General features: G+C 53.1%; 1 pseudogene across 1 annotated transcript; it reads left to right on the top strand.

Moving 5' to 3' along the window:
• The first annotated feature begins 732 nt into the window (after positions 1-732).
• LOC144274628 (uncharacterized) lies at positions 733-12,537 on the top strand (annotated as a pseudogene). Its single transcript, XR_013347903.1, has 3 exons — positions 733-1,128; positions 2,747-4,185; positions 10,937-12,537. The product of XR_013347903.1 is annotated as an uncharacterized LOC144274628 (transcript).
• Positions 12,538-15,071: the final 2,534 nt, after the last annotated feature.

Here is a 15,071-nt window from a genome sequence, read left to right as displayed (position 1 = left end):
CGGGGCTATGAACTGCCAAGCCCAGCGGTCCTGGGGCTCTGAATTGCCAGGCCCAGCAATGCTGGGGCTCTGAACTGCCAGGCCCAGAGTTGCTGGGGCTCTAAATTGCCAGGCCCAGAGGTGCTGGGGCTATGAAAAGCCAGGCCCAGATGTGCTGGGGCTCTGAACTGCCCGGCCCAGAGGTGCCATGGCTCTGAACTGCCCGGCCCAGAGTTCCTGGGGCTATGAAAAGCCAGGCCCAGAGGTGCCAGGGCTATGAATAGCCCAGCCCAGAGTTGCTGGGGCTCTAAACTGCCAGGCCCAGCAGTGCTGGGGCTCTGAACTGTCAGGCTCAGAGGTGCTGGGGTTATGAAAAGCCAGGCCCAGAGGTGCCGGGGCTCTGAACTGCCCGGGCCAGAGTTCCTGGGGCTCTGAATTGCCCCGCCTAGAGGTGCCAGGGCTCAGGCCCGGCAGTCCCTGGCCCAAATGAAGCCCTGCTTAGGATTCAGTAGCCAGAGTCACTGCAAGGGCCGGTGGGGAGGGACTCAGAGGGTCTACTTGTCTTTCCTGGGGAGGGCAAAGGGGGAAGCCGGGGAAATCTGGTGCTTTCGCCTTGCCACCAGAGGGCTCTGGGTTTGGCTCGGGGGGGGGAGGAGGCTGGTGTCTGTCTCTCTCTGCTCAGGATATCAGACCCCTAGGATTGAATTTCCTGGGTCAGGTGCTGCTTCCATTGTGAGCCGGGGCCGGCGGGGAGAGACCGGCACTAACCCTCCGCTCCGCCCCGGGCTCGGCCCGCACCAGCCCCCGAGCCGGAGCCCGCAGGTGATGGGGGGATCCGGGGGAAAGGGCCGGGGCCGGGCAGGACAGTGACTCTGCAGAAGCGGCCCCGTCTGTGCTCCCCGCGTGTCTGCGAGTCCCAGAGCTCACCCACCCCCAGGGAGAGGCGCAGGCTCTGACTCCGGTTAGCGCTCACCGGAGTCGATCCGGATCCGATCCGGATCCGATCCAGATCTCTCAGGCGGAGGAAGAAGGGGAAGGAGGCGGAAAAGAAGCGCGCGGGGGGGAATTGGAAGCGGTTCAAAGTTCCCAGCTCTGCCCAGATCCATTCACTGCAGCACCCCAGGCAGAGCGGACTTTCCTGGGAACAAGGTGAGGAGCCCGGAGAGGAAAAGCCAGGTCCTGTCCCGCCTGAGTCCCCGGGGGCTGCCAGGGTGGGATCACTGTTCCCTCTAAGCTGTGGCGTGTGTGCTCGCACACAGATCCTAAACCCCACGTGCACAAAAGTTTGCACAGAAGAATTTTTTTGTGCACACGGCCTCTCAAAAATTAGAGGGAACATTGGGTGGGATCCCCCCAATGCGTCCCCTTTGATTCTGCTCTTTGGTGGGATAAAGCAACCCAGGGGTCGGGGTGTGACATGGACTCAGGCTGCTTTTGCAACCTCCCGAGGCGCCCTGGTGGGCTGCAAAATAACATAAGAATGGCCATAGTGGGTCAGACCCAAGGTCCATCTAGTCCAGTATCCAGTACCCAGCTGTGAGGCCTGTTCTTTCCAACCAGCTGCTGGGAATGGGGAGGGTGTTGGGATTCCTGTCATCATAGAATATCAGGGTTGGAAAAGACCTCAGGAGGTCATTTAATCCAACCCAAAGCAGGGCCAGTCTCCAATTTTTGCCCCAGATCCCTAAATGGCTATCTCAAGGATTGAACTCAAAACCCTGGGTTTAGCAGGCTAATGCTCAAACCACTAAGCTATACCTCCAACCCAGGACCCTGCTCTCTGGCTCTATCTCCCATATTAGACCCTGGCTAGTAGTTGTGTGATAAATGGGAAGGCCCCTGCCCTCCTCCATGTGCTGGGTGGGACAGGGAGCTCTCTCTTTCTCCCCACTCACAGCAGCGTCGGGGTGGGATCCTGCTAGTCTGTCTTCCCTGAGCATCGAGTTTTTATTTTTTTCCCCCTCTCCGCCCTGTGACTGGCGGGATTGTGGCTGAGGCAGCAGGCGGCAAGCTGGGGATTTTTGTTGTGTCAGGGTTTGGTGGCCTTCGAGAAGGTGGCTTTGTGTTTCACTGAGGGGGCAGGGGGCTCTGCTGGATCCCGGTCAGAGAGCCCTCCATAGGGACGTCATTCAGGAGAACTCTGAGACGGTGATCTCGCTGGGTAAGGGATTCCCGTCCCCTCGGTTCTTAGAAGCTGTGGCATCTGTGATTTGGCCATTTTTTCTGCTCAGGTTCTTCCCTAGTCTGTTAGATTTCAGGGGACTGGATCCCAAGATCCCCAGATCCAGGGTGAGAGAGACTTTCATTTCCATGCATCCTCCCCCTGCCCCGCCACGTAAGCAGGAGATGTGTTGATTACTTATACTGTGTGTTTACGCTCGTGCCTTCTGGGTGCTCACCAAGCCTTCATGAAGGACAGTCTCTGCTCCAAGCCGCTCACAACCTAATCTATCTAATGATTAAAACAACCTGCATTTGAGAAGAGAAGCCTATGAGTCAACTGGCTAACCAGGTGCCAGTTGGACCCATGAGAACATTGAGTGCTTAGGGAGTTTACAGACGTTAATGGTCCAGAATCTCTCAAAACCCTGTCTCTGTCAGTTCAGCATCCTTGATTCTCCTGGGCCCAGGGGAAATATCTATCCCAGGTTTCTCAATCTCCCCAAAAAGTTATTGTGTTGGGTTTGCTCTCTTTGCTGTTCCTCCTCTTCCCCAGCACAGGGAATAACTCACCTCCGGGTTCTCTCTTGTCTCTCCATCCTTTCAGGTGATGGGGTGGCGGGTGAGACCAAACCTCAGCGGGAAAGTCTTGACCAAATGGAACTGCAGGGGGCGTTATCGGAAAGATCTGAAGGGAATGTTTGCTGGAGTTCTGTGCAGGGGAAAACCTGGGAGAGTCAGTGCGGGTCAAAGAGGCTGCAGGGAAATGAGCCTGGGGAAAAAGTGGGTGAAGCAATTCATGGTGTGGGAGGAGGCCAGGAGCTCAAGAAACCCCCTGCCCAGCAGAGAATTTCCATGAGAGAGAGAAAAAACACATGCGCCGAATGTGGGAAAAGCTTCCTTAAGAACGCACACCTTGTTGCGCACCGGCGGATCCACACGGGAGAAAAACCCTATTAGTGCCTTGAACGTGGGAAAAGCTTCAATCAGCGCTCACACCTTGTGGTGCATCAGCGAATCCACACCAAAGAGAGACCCTATAAATGCAGCGAGTGCGGGACAAGCTTTGTCCACAGCTCCCACCTTATCGTGCATCAGAGGAACCACAAGGGGGAGAGACCCTATAAATGCCTCGAGTGCGGGAAAAGCTTCACTCAGAGCTCGAGCCTGAATGTGCATCAGAGAACCCACACAGGAGACGAACCTCAAAATGCCTCGACTGTGGGAAAAGCTTCGATTACCGATAGCACCTTGTAGTGCATCAGAGGATCCACACAGGGGAGAAACCCCATAAATGCTTCGTCTGTGGCACCAGTTTCATTCACAAATCAAACCTGAACGTGCACCAGAGAATCCACAAGGGAGAGAGACCTTACGAATGCCTTGACTGTGGGAGAACATTCAAATCCAGCTCAAACCTTAGCAGGCATCAGAAACAACACACAGGAGAGAAATCCTGTACGTGCACTGAGTGTGGGGAGCGGTTTGTTGAGAACTCCGGCCTTATTAAACATCAGAGAACCCACACGGGGGAAAAACCCTATAAATGCTTTGAATGTGGGAAAAGTTTCAACTGGAGCTCAAACCTGTTTGCACATCAGAGAACCCACACCGGCGAGAGACCGTATAAATGCTTGGACTGCGGGAAAAGCTTCAATCAGAGCTCAAACCTCTTTCAACATCAGAGGATCCACACAGGAGACAAACCCTATAAATGCTCCGACTGCGGGAAAAGTTTCATTCAGAGCTCCGTTCTTATTACGCATCGGCGAATCCACATGGGAGAAAGGCCCTACCAGTGCCTTGACTGTTGGAAGACGTTCAGTCAGAGTTTGGAACTGATTTCTCACCGGCGAATTCACACGGGGGAGAGGCCGTATAGCTGCCTTGTCTGTGGGAAAAGCTTCAACTGGAGCTCAGCGCTTACTGCGCATCAGAGGATTCACACCGGAGAAAAACCTTATGAATGCACCGGCTGTGGCAAAAGTTTCAGCTGGAGCTCCACCCTTGCTAGACACCAGAGGCTGCACACTGGAGAGAATCCCTCGAATGTGGAAGAAGCATCAGCTGGGCTCTGACTGTATCCTGCATCAGCAGATCAGCATAGTAAAGAGACCTCTTAAATGCTCTTAGCAGGGAAAATCCTTCAGGTGGCGCGAATGCCATATTGGACATCAGAGACCACACTGGAGGGAAAATTGTATCAGTGCCCAGGTTAGGGCTGGCCATAGTTTAAAAAAATCATTTCCTCATTCCTACACACATCAGGGGCGTTTGGCTCCCAAGGATCTGGCTGCCCATTGCTGGGGTGAGGATACAGCAGCAGCCGAGCAGCAGCTGGTCAGTGACCCTCTGGCTCTGCAAACCCCAGGCAGAGGAGGAGAAGCCCCGATCAGCCCCTCCTCCCTGCTGCAACCCTGTCTGCTGAGCTGATGGGCCACAGGTGGGGGAAGGGAGAGAGAGAAACTCCTCCAGACGCTCCCTCTGTCTGGCTGAAGTTCCCCCCTCTCCCTTCCCCTTCCAGCTGGGATCCCCCTGTCATGGAGATAAGGAGAACGACACTTGGGCCAGGCCCCACTTTCACTCTAGACACCTGTCCCCACCCCCCATCTTCCACCAGCCCCTGGGCTGCGCTCTCCCACTTACCTGGAGCTGTTCCCTGCAGGGCGAGTGTCCCTGGGGGCTGGTAACTCCTCCCCTCCCTGAATCCCCCAGGGTGCTGGGCTCTGGGGGATCAACTGTGGAGGGACGGGTTTTGGGCAGGGAACTAGGGGATCGAATGGTTGGGGCTGAGGGAGATGGATGTGAAAGGGGACTGGGTGCTGGGGTTATTGAATGTTTGGGGATCATGGGATAAGAGGGTGCGGTTAGGGAGGTTCTGTCTCCCATCATTAACTCCTCTTCCCCTTTTCCCTGCTCACATTCACAAATTCAGAGGAACTGATTTTCACTGGGCCTCTGGTGGGGGACTTTGAAAAGCCCTGAATCTAGGAATCCCACCTCAGTCCTAGAAGCATCGACCGCTGAGGGTCTGTCTAGACTAGGAAAAGCGGTCCGGGTTAGCTAGGTCGTTTCCTAGTGGCCCAGACCAAGCCTCCACTTCTTTGCCTAGTCCCGACTCATTCAGAGCCACTCATGTTCCTCGTTTCAGTTTCCAAGTTTCCCCTCTAGGGACAGATTGGCTCCCTCCCAGCGAGTCTCAGCTCTCTCCCACTTCTCCTGAAGAGCAGTGGGGTGGATTTTTTCCTTTGTGGGTTTTGTTTGTAAATATATTTATAACACCTAATGACACAGATTATAAAAGAGTTGGAGCGGGGATGGAAGATAGGTTGTTTCAGCCTCTGTCTTTGGAGAGGGTGAGGAGATGAACTGAAAGGATTCCTGCCCTGTTCCTCAAAGGTGTTATGGCTCCTAATTGAAATCAACCTGCCCCCCATCAGGATCCTGATTCCTCTCACCACAGAAGCCTCTGGTCCAAACTCTGGAGAGTTTATCCTCCTCTTTAAGGCTGTGTCTACACTACAAAGATAAATCGACCTCTGTTAGGTCGACTTACAGCTGCTTCATGAATTACTGCCACGGTGCATGTCCACACTACCCTCTTTGATCACTGGGAGTGTGCTTAAGAGGCTAGACGCTGCTGCTTTCCTGACTGCCACATTGCCACCACGATTGGGAGTGGAGCTAGCTACATAGGTGCTGGAAGTAGGGGGCAGCCGCACCCCCTGGCTTGAAGTGGTTTCCATCATATCCAGGGTTTGCAGTTTGGTTCAATAGCTTGCAGCCCCTCCACTGTACAAATTGTTCCAGCACCCCCGGCTCGTTAGATCAAAGCGAGGGTTTGTCTACCCCTGCTGCGGTCTCCTTTTCTCTGAGTGTGGTGTAGACCAGTGGTACCCATGGGCGGCGGGTATCGCAGGCCGGGGTAGGCTGAGCCTCTCCAAAGAGCCAGGCCTAGCTCTGTCCACGCTTTGCCCCCAGATCCCTTCCTGCTCTGGCTCCCAGTTTACCTGTGCCGTGGGCTAGCTCTGGAGCTGCACCGCCCAGCACTTTGGAGCTGGGGCCGCGCTGCCTGCCTTCCCAGTGCCCTGGGGCTTGGTGGGGGCTGGGGCCATGCCTGGCGCTCCGGGGCTGGGACCATGCCGCCCGCCTGCCCGGTGCTCTGGGGCTAGGGCTGCGCTGCTTGGTGCTTCAGGGCTGGGGCCGCGCTGCCTGCCCTCCCGGGGCTCCGGGGTTGGGGGTGCTAGCCTGGGGTGGGGGCCGGCAGCTGCGATGGGGGGAATCTGGGCTCCCGCAGGGGGGGAAAGAAGAGGCAGGGCCTCAGGTGGAAGGGGCGGGGCTGGGGGCTAGCCTCGCTGAGGTGGTGGTTCACACACTGCCCGTGTACCCCTAGGGGTACACAGATGTCTCCTGCGGGGGGGTATGTCAACACATCTAGATATTTGCCAAGCGTTACAACAGGCTACATAAAAAGCACTAGCGAAGTCAGTACAAACTAAAATTTCAGACAGACAGTGACTTGTTTATACTGCTCTGTAGACCATACACTGAAATATAAGGACAATATTTATATTTCAGTTGATGTCTTTTGTAATTATAGGGTATAAACGAGAAAGTCAACAATTGATCAGTACTAGTGGCCGTGACATGTCTGTATTTTCATGTCGGATTGTGGAAGCAAGTGGTTCTGAAGTGAGGTGAAACTCGCGAGGCAAAGCAGCCTCCTGAAAGGGGTGTGGTAGTCTGGAAAGGTTGAGAGCCACTGGTGTAGACACGCCAGAGGGCTCTGGTGATTCCAACGGGAGGGGAGCTCTGGCCCCTCTCTCCCTCCTCTGCATGTCGCTGAGCTTCCTGGGTCATCGGCTGCAGCGTGAGCCATGAGCTGAGAGGCAGAGACGCTGCTGCTCCCCAGCGGGGTCTGTGCAGGGAGAGACCTGCATTAACCCCCCTCTGTGCCCAGCCTGGGTGGGGACTTTCTCCGGTGTCTGGAACCAGCCCCAGGCTCTGCCAACACCAGCTCCTGAGCTGGAACCTGCAGGTGACGGGGAGACCTGGGGGAAAGGCCAAACTGGGGGAATCAGGCTGGGAAAACAGCGTGGAGGGACCATAAAGGGATGGGTGTTGTTCTTTGTCTCTCAGGGGTTTGCTTGTCAGGAAGGGAGAGGGTGAGAAAGAAGGCAACAATGGTGCGGGAAGGAGAGAGGGGAGGGCAGAGAGGGTGACCCAAAGGAGAAGGGAGAGTCTGTTATGTTACACAGACAAGGTGGGGGAGGTGATCTCTTTTGTTGGACCGACTTCAGCTGGTGAAAAGGGACACACTTCCGAGCTTATACAGAGCTTGCCTACGAGGAGGGGTTAAAAAGACTGAGAGTGTCCAGTTTAGGAAAGAGACAACTACAGAGGCCTATAAAATCATGCCTGGTGTGGAGACAGTGAATAGAGAAATGTTATTGGCCCCTTCACGTCACAAAAGAACCGTGGTGGGGGACAGGGGTCACCCAATGAACTGAATAGGCAGCAGGTTTCAAACAAACAAAAGGAAGTATTTCTTCACACGATGCGCAGTCAATCTGTGGAACTCCTTGCCAGAGGATGTTGCGAAGGCCAAAACTATAACAGGGTTCAAAAAAGAACTAGATAAGTTCCTGGAGGATAGGTCCATCAATGGCTATTAGCCAGGATGGGCAGGGATGCAACCCCATGCTCTGGGTGTCCAGCTGCTGCTGGGGGGGATGCGCTGCCCTTGGGGCCAGTCCTAAGGGAAACCCCTCAAACTGGCTCCTTTGATGCTGCTCTTTTCTAGTGTCTGGCTCGGAGATGCTGTTCCTGGGAGAGTTTAAAGGTGTCTCGATGGGGTTAGTCATGCTGGGAGGGGCTGGGGCTGCGCTGTCTTAAAATGACCCAGGGTTTTTCCCAGCCTGCCAGAGTCTGAATATATGTCTGCAAGGACAGAGCCTGGGGTGTGTGGAAATCAGGGCGTGAGAATGGAAAAGCCTCTTGAAATCTCCGGGTCGATTGCCCTTCTCGCTCTGCCAGGTGGCGGAATAACAGCCCTGTTTCTGTCCTGGGAAATAGCTACCTCAGAGCCCATGCAGGTAGGGAATTTTCAGGGAGCTGCAGGATGGGTTTCTATTAGAGGGGGAGGGGCAGGAATTACGCAGGGGGAGGACAGGCTGGGCCTGCCCTGCTGGGCTGTGGTTAATCTGGGGCTTGTTTTTTCAGAGGAAGTCCATTGGGCGGGAGGTGGGAATTTGCCCATTTCTGGAACAGGAAACAACCCCCCTGGACAGGGCTGGGAAGGAAAACTTAACAGATCCCTGGGGCTGCAGCCTGAACCTACCAGCCAGAGGCTGCTGTGGAATACGAAGGGGGCACCCAGAGGAGAGGCCCCATCCCCTCACCCCCAGCTGCTGGGAATAGGGGGGTGTTGGGATTCCTGTCCCTGGACCCTGCTCCGGATCTCCATCTCCTCTACCAGCCTCTGGCTAGTGGGTGTATGATAAACAGGAAGGCTCCTGCTCTCCTCCCCTGGGAATAGTGGGAATGTAGCTGGGGCAGCAGGTGCTGAGTGGGGGACTCTTGTGTCAGATGCTGGTGACCTTCAAGGAGGTGGCGGTGTGTTTCGCCTAGGGAGGGGGCCCTGCTGGATCCTGCTCAAGAGAGACCTCTACGGGGACGTCATGCAGGAGAACTATGAGACGGTGACCATGCTGAATAAGGAATTCCTGTGCCCTCGGTTATTTGAAGCTAGGGGAGGGGGGCTGCGATGTGGCCAGTGTGGCTTGTGATCCCTTAGATTTTAAGGCTCCAATGTCCCCAGATCCAGTGTGAGAGAGACTTTACTCTCTTTGCCTTCTTCCATGGGGTTAGGGAGTCAGAAATACAATGGAGAGGATTATCCATTCCCATCCCAACAGCTTTCAAGGGGGCGGAAGCAGCGCATTGACCTGCCTGTATTAATTCTCACTCCCACACACAATCCCTGTCCCCCTCCCTTCCTGGAACTAGCTCCGTGTCTGTGGAGGGCTCTGAAGACTGAGGAAAAGGCGGGGGCTGAACGGCAGAGCCATGTCAGCAAATCCCCTAAAGTGCACAGATCCTGGAAGCCCCCCCTCCAAACATCTGCCTCTCCCACAGGGGCTCAGTGACCATGTTCCCGTCCGTTCAGAGTCTGTGGCCCCCGCAGCCCAGCACAGGGTCAGGTTAAAATCAAGGAATGTTCTTTGTAACAAATCCTCTCCCAATGCTTGACACACCCTGATCATGCCTGATTACACACACACACACCCCGAGCAGGATTCCCCCTTCCCAAGCCTGACCTGATCTCCTACCTGGAACGAGGGGAAGAGCCATGGGTCCTGGATGCTCAGGCCTCCAAGGAAAGGGAGATCCCAAGAAGCGCCCATGCCGGTGAGTTGTCAATGAAATGGATGCAGAAACCATCTGTGAAGTGAAGGGAGAAGCTGGGAATCCCACCAATGTGTTGTGAGTGAATTTTTCCAATTCTGCCTCATCTCACCAGGTCAGGGTTGGATGCAGATCATAGAATCATAGGACTGGAAGGGACCTCAAGATGTCATCTAGTCCAGTCCCCAGCACTCGCGGCAGGACTAAGTATTTAGACCATCCCTGACAGGTGTTTGTCTAACCCGCTCTTAAAAATCTCCAATGATGGAGATTCCACAACCTCCCTAGGCAATTTATTCCAGTGCTTAACCACCCTGACAGTTAGGAAGTTTTTCCTAATGTCCAACCTAAACCTCCCTTGTTCCAATTTAAGCCCATTGCTTCTTGTCCTATCCTCAGAGGTTAACAAGAACAATTTTTCTCCCTCCTCCTTGTAACAACTTTTTCCGTACTTGAAAACTGTTATCATGTCCTCTCTCAGTCTTCTCTTCTCCAGACTAAACAAACCCAGTTTTTTCAATCTTCCCTCATAGGTCATGTTTTCTAGACCTTTCATAATTTTTGTTGCTCTCCTTTGGACTTTCTCCAATTTGTCCACATCTTTCCTGAAGTGTGGCGCCGTGAACTGGATACACTATTTCAGCTGAGGCCATATCAGCCCGGAGTAGAGCGGAAGAATTACTTCCCATGTGTTGCTTACAACTCTCCTGCTAATACATCCCAGCATGATGTTTGCATGTATCTTCATGGTGGTTTTCATTCATGGTTCCCCACCCAATATCACCGACAGCTGGCATGAGCTTGCTATCTTGTATCTGATACGCCACCATCCTCCATAACTGATTATTCCTCCTCGTCTTCCAAGCATGCCTGGAGCCTCTTTGTAGTCTCCATGCCGGAAGGTGAGAAAGAACAACCCACTTGATCATGGAGCATCAGATGTCCACTTTAGAAAAGCAGGAATTACAGAGGTTAATAGAATTTTACCTTTCTCGATCTCCCCAACAGTTACTGTGCTGTATTTCTCCTCTTTGATCTTCCCCTTTCTTTCCTTCCACCATGGCACAGTGAATAACCCGTCTTTGATTCTCTCCCTCTCTCTCTCTCTCTCCAGCAGGTGATGGGAGGATGAGTGAGAACAAGGAGGAGAATTCTCAGCAGGAAGGCTCTGAGGAAGTGGAACTGCACAAAACTTTATCAGGAAGATCCAAAGGGAATTTTTTCCAGAGTCATAAGCAGGGAAAAGCCTGGGGGATTCCACGCAAGTCAGAGAAGCAGCAGGGAAACCAGCCAAGAAAGAAAGTGGGTAAAACCACTAATTGTAAGGGAAGTGGCAAAGACCTCGAGGAAACCACAGCCCACCGGAGAATCCACAGAGAAGGGAGAAAAAACACATGCACTAAGTGTGGGAAAAGCTTCAGTCGTAGCTCAAACCTTGTTTCCCATTGGAGAATTCACACAGGAGAGAGGCCGTATAAATGTATTGAGTGTGGGAAAAGCTTCAATCAGAGCTCTAACCTTGTTTCCCATCAGAGAATTCACACGGGAGAGAGACCCTATAAATGTCTGGACTGTGGGGAAAACTTCAACCAGAGCTCAGACCTTATCACACATCAGAGACTGCACACGGGAGAGAAACCGTATAAATGTATTAAGTGTGGAAAAACCTTCAATCAGAGCTCAAACCTTATTTCACATCAGCGAATTCACACACGAGAGAGGCCCTATAAATGCCTTGAGTGTGCGGAAAGTTTTGACTGGAGCACCCAACTTATTAGACACCAGATAATCCATACAGGAGACAGACCCTATAAATGCTTGGATTGTGGGAAAAGCTTCAGTGATAGCTCAGCCCTTATTACACATCAGCGAACCCACACGGGAGAGAAACCCTATAAATGCCTCGAGTGCGGGAAGAGCTTCAACCAGAGCTCCACTCTGATTAGACACAAGAGGACTCACACGGGAGAAAAGCCCTATAAATGCTCAGACTGCGGAAAAAGTTTCAATCAGAGCTCGAACCTAATTACGCATCAGAGACTCCACTTAGGAGAGAAACCTTGAATGTGGGTGATGCTTCTGTTGGACTTAATCACGTTCGCCAACGGCAAATTCAGACAGGGAAGAGACCTCTTAAATGTCCTTAGCGTGGAAAAGATTTCAGCTGGAGCAAACGCTATACTGGACATCAGCGACTCCAGCAGCAGCTGAACGTAAGCTGTCAGTGGCCCTCTGGTTCTGCCTGGTCTAAGCAAATCCCAGGTAGAGGAGGAGAAGACCTGGGTAGAGGCCCAGCACCTGGCCTCCAGCCTGAGCCTGAAAGTTTACACTGCAATTTTAGAGCCCCGCGAGCCTCGGAAGCCTGAGTCAGCTAACATGGGTCAGCCGCGGTGTCTGATTGCAATGTAGACATACCCTGAGGGTTTGCCAACATAAAGAAAAGAGGCCAGAGTTTGGTCAGGGATAGCTGGCACATTTCCCCCCAACACTGACCAAGCATCCACCACTTTTCTGAGTCTAGGCCAACGCTGACCATCTCATTTATATCTGCAGTGTTGTTGTAGCCGAGTCGGTCCCAGGATATTAGGGAGACAAGGTGGGTGAAGTAATATCTTTTATTGGACCAATTTCTCCATCTCATTTATAGTGTTCTCTGCATTAGCGATTCCTGAGGGAATTCTACGCCATTGTGCAAGGGCAGAATTAATGTCCCCCGCAGATTTTTTTTCCCACCTCAGAATAATTGATTGTGACGGGGAGGCGAAGGGAAGTTACGAGAAGAGTCATGCAATTACACCTTTTGCCCACCATGGGGCTGATGTGGCACTAGGAGAGAGGGCAGCTGGCTCATGGGCTGGAGCAGCCAGCCACTGAGAGGAAGGAGGCAGAGGCTGCCTTCCTTACAGAACCCTATCTGTGGGGCTAGGTGAGGAGACACGGGATATGGGGAGGACAGACAGCGTGGGGCACACAGGACTGCTGGGGGCTTTCAGAGGCTGGGGTTCAGAAGGGCCAGTGGGGGGACAGATCGGGGGCACAGGAGCTAGTGGGGTGACTGAGCCAGAGGCAAATTGGGAGTGGGGGTGCAGGGACACATGGGGACAGGAAAAGATGTGTCTGACTGAATGGGAGAGGCTAGGGATCAGCCAGGGTCTGTATCGGGGAGGCTCCCCAACTCCCTAACAATCCCTCTCCCCCTTCCCTAGAAATCCCTGTTCCATATTTCTCCCACCCACACCCAACAACCCTCCAGGTTCATTCCCAGGCTCCTTTCCAGTGATTATTTCCCTCTCCCTCAGCTCCTCTGTTACCCCTGATTCTCCCCCAGCCTTTGCACTGGTTCTGAGGGGAGTGGGAAATATGTTTCTGTACTGTAGTTTAAATGAATAATTACTCAAATTTCTATATTAATATGCCTAGTAAGAAATCTATTTATCAAAAAACAAAGGGATGGAAGTTTAGCTGGTTTAGAAGAGAACACAGGGAAATCTGTTCTCCTAACTTTGTGTCAACTGCAACATGCTCCAGAATTTCACATTATCTAAGCCTCAAAGTGCATTATAACTCCCTGTGTTCTGTTTTTTCTCTTTCCTGAAGGCTGTTTTGTCACATACTTGGATATTAGTTTTTGTTTGACTGCAGGGGGTGGGGAGCAGGTTTGCATAGTTTTATTGTGGAAATTTATGACACAAATGACTAGTTGGCACAGTATCCCTTCATTATTTTTGCTTTTTCGTCCATCTCTGCCATGAGACTTTAATATTGGTTGAACAGTTCATCCATTAGTTATTAATAACTGATTTTTCAAGTAACTGCTGACACAAACACTGATGGGCACATGTGAAAGTCCCGGAGAGGTGGAGCCTGAAAAGGGGAAAGGAAGTAACTACCTGATCCCAGGGGTGAGGTGAGAGACAGGTAGGAGGGGGAGAGAGCATGGGAGGCGGGGGATACAGAGCTGGGAAACTGCAGGGTTTGCTCGTGAGAGCCAGATGGCCGAGGCTGAGAACTGTGAACTTGCTGCACGGCGGCTAGAAAGAGACAGGAAGTATCTTAGAAGTTTTATGTGATGATGTCACGTTCTCCAAAGGGAATGACAGGGTGACCCCCCGGATTCCTGAATGGATGAGGCTGAGCAGAGCCAAGAAAGAAGCTGGGGACAGCAACAGGCCAGGCCAGCCCTGAATCCAGGCTGGTCCCCATCATTGAGGCCAGCGGGCAGTAAGGAGCCTGACAGTGCTGGTCACCCCTTCCCCAACTACCGTAGTGTCTTGGGTGGGGACGACGGAGACTCTGTCTGCCCCACTCACCAGGGGTGTCCCTAGGGGGGAGAAAAGCTGCTGGGATTGAAGATACCGATGCTTCTGTAAATTCAACCCATTCTCTGACTCCCGTTAAACAGCCCTCTGGATTTCCTGCTCCTGGAGCATTTGTTTCTGGGACTGAAGCTCAGCATCGCTCATGGATTCTCTGCACTTTCCCACCATCTTTAAAAAGCTTCTGTCACCAGCACCCGCAGGAAGCGGGAGCAGCCGTGTGCTGGGATGGGGCACCGTGCTGAGCTGGGGCCCTGGGTGGAAGGTGGGGTTAGCTTTTATGTCTTGCTTTTAAATAATAAAGTAGAATTTACATTCTCAAACTCCCAGAGTCTTTTGCCACGGATAATGAGTGAAAATGGCCTTTAAGGGATACAGAACAGAGGGCACCTGAAGGGCTATTTCCCCAGCCCTGAGCTCCATGGACTGCAGATTAGACAGCTGCCAACTCAGTGAGTTTTCAGAGCCATTTCTAGGTGTGTAAGGAGAATCTCTTGGCTCAGAGGAAATCCCTTCTGGCAGTCATTTCCCAGTCACGAGCGCCAATCAGCCTGTGGTCATGGGGACAAATGATTGGGCGAACGAAGAGGGCTATTTGTACGGCGGAGGCACAAATCCCACCACGTGTCTTGTTCCGACCCCAATGAGTATGTCTCTAGAGGGGGGTGTTGCCCCTTTCCCTCCGTAAGCATCTGCGTTGTTAGCGCTTCCGGGTTTGTGGCACACAAAGGTCCCTTGGCGGACGACCCTGGCTCATGGAGGGCTTGTAGACTAATACCGTGTTTGGAGCACCATTACTTTCTTCTTGGCTGTGGCAGCAGGGTCCAACTAGGTTTCCAAAAACGGCAGCCCCACGGGGTGATGGTTGGGAAAAGGGCCGTGGCTCTGCCCTGCCCCCTCCCACCTACCCCGCTCCACTAGTTGCACCCCGCCGCTCTGACCCACATGTGCTCCCCAAGCATTGTTCCAGTATGTGTCACTGTGCCACTCGGACAGCGCCACCTGCTGGATGCGCCCTCCAGAGCAGTTGAGAGGTGTTGCAGCCGCAATTTATGCCATGCCAGCCCAATGCCCAGCCCTGATGGAGGGTCTCAGAGGGTGGGAATGAAGGAGGGGGCCCGGCCTTTGAGTGTGACAACACGAGGGCTAAAGGAAGCATGGGGGTGGGACAATGGGTAGGGACTCCAAGGCGGGGGGCGTCCCCTCTCC

This window comes from Eretmochelys imbricata, chromosome 14 (genome assembly GCF_965152235.1).
Source record: "Eretmochelys imbricata isolate rEreImb1 chromosome 14, rEreImb1.hap1, whole genome shotgun sequence".
Classification (NCBI taxonomy): domain Eukaryota; kingdom Metazoa; phylum Chordata; order Testudines; family Cheloniidae; genus Eretmochelys; species Eretmochelys imbricata.
This window is presented reverse-complemented; position numbering and strand designations above follow the sequence as displayed.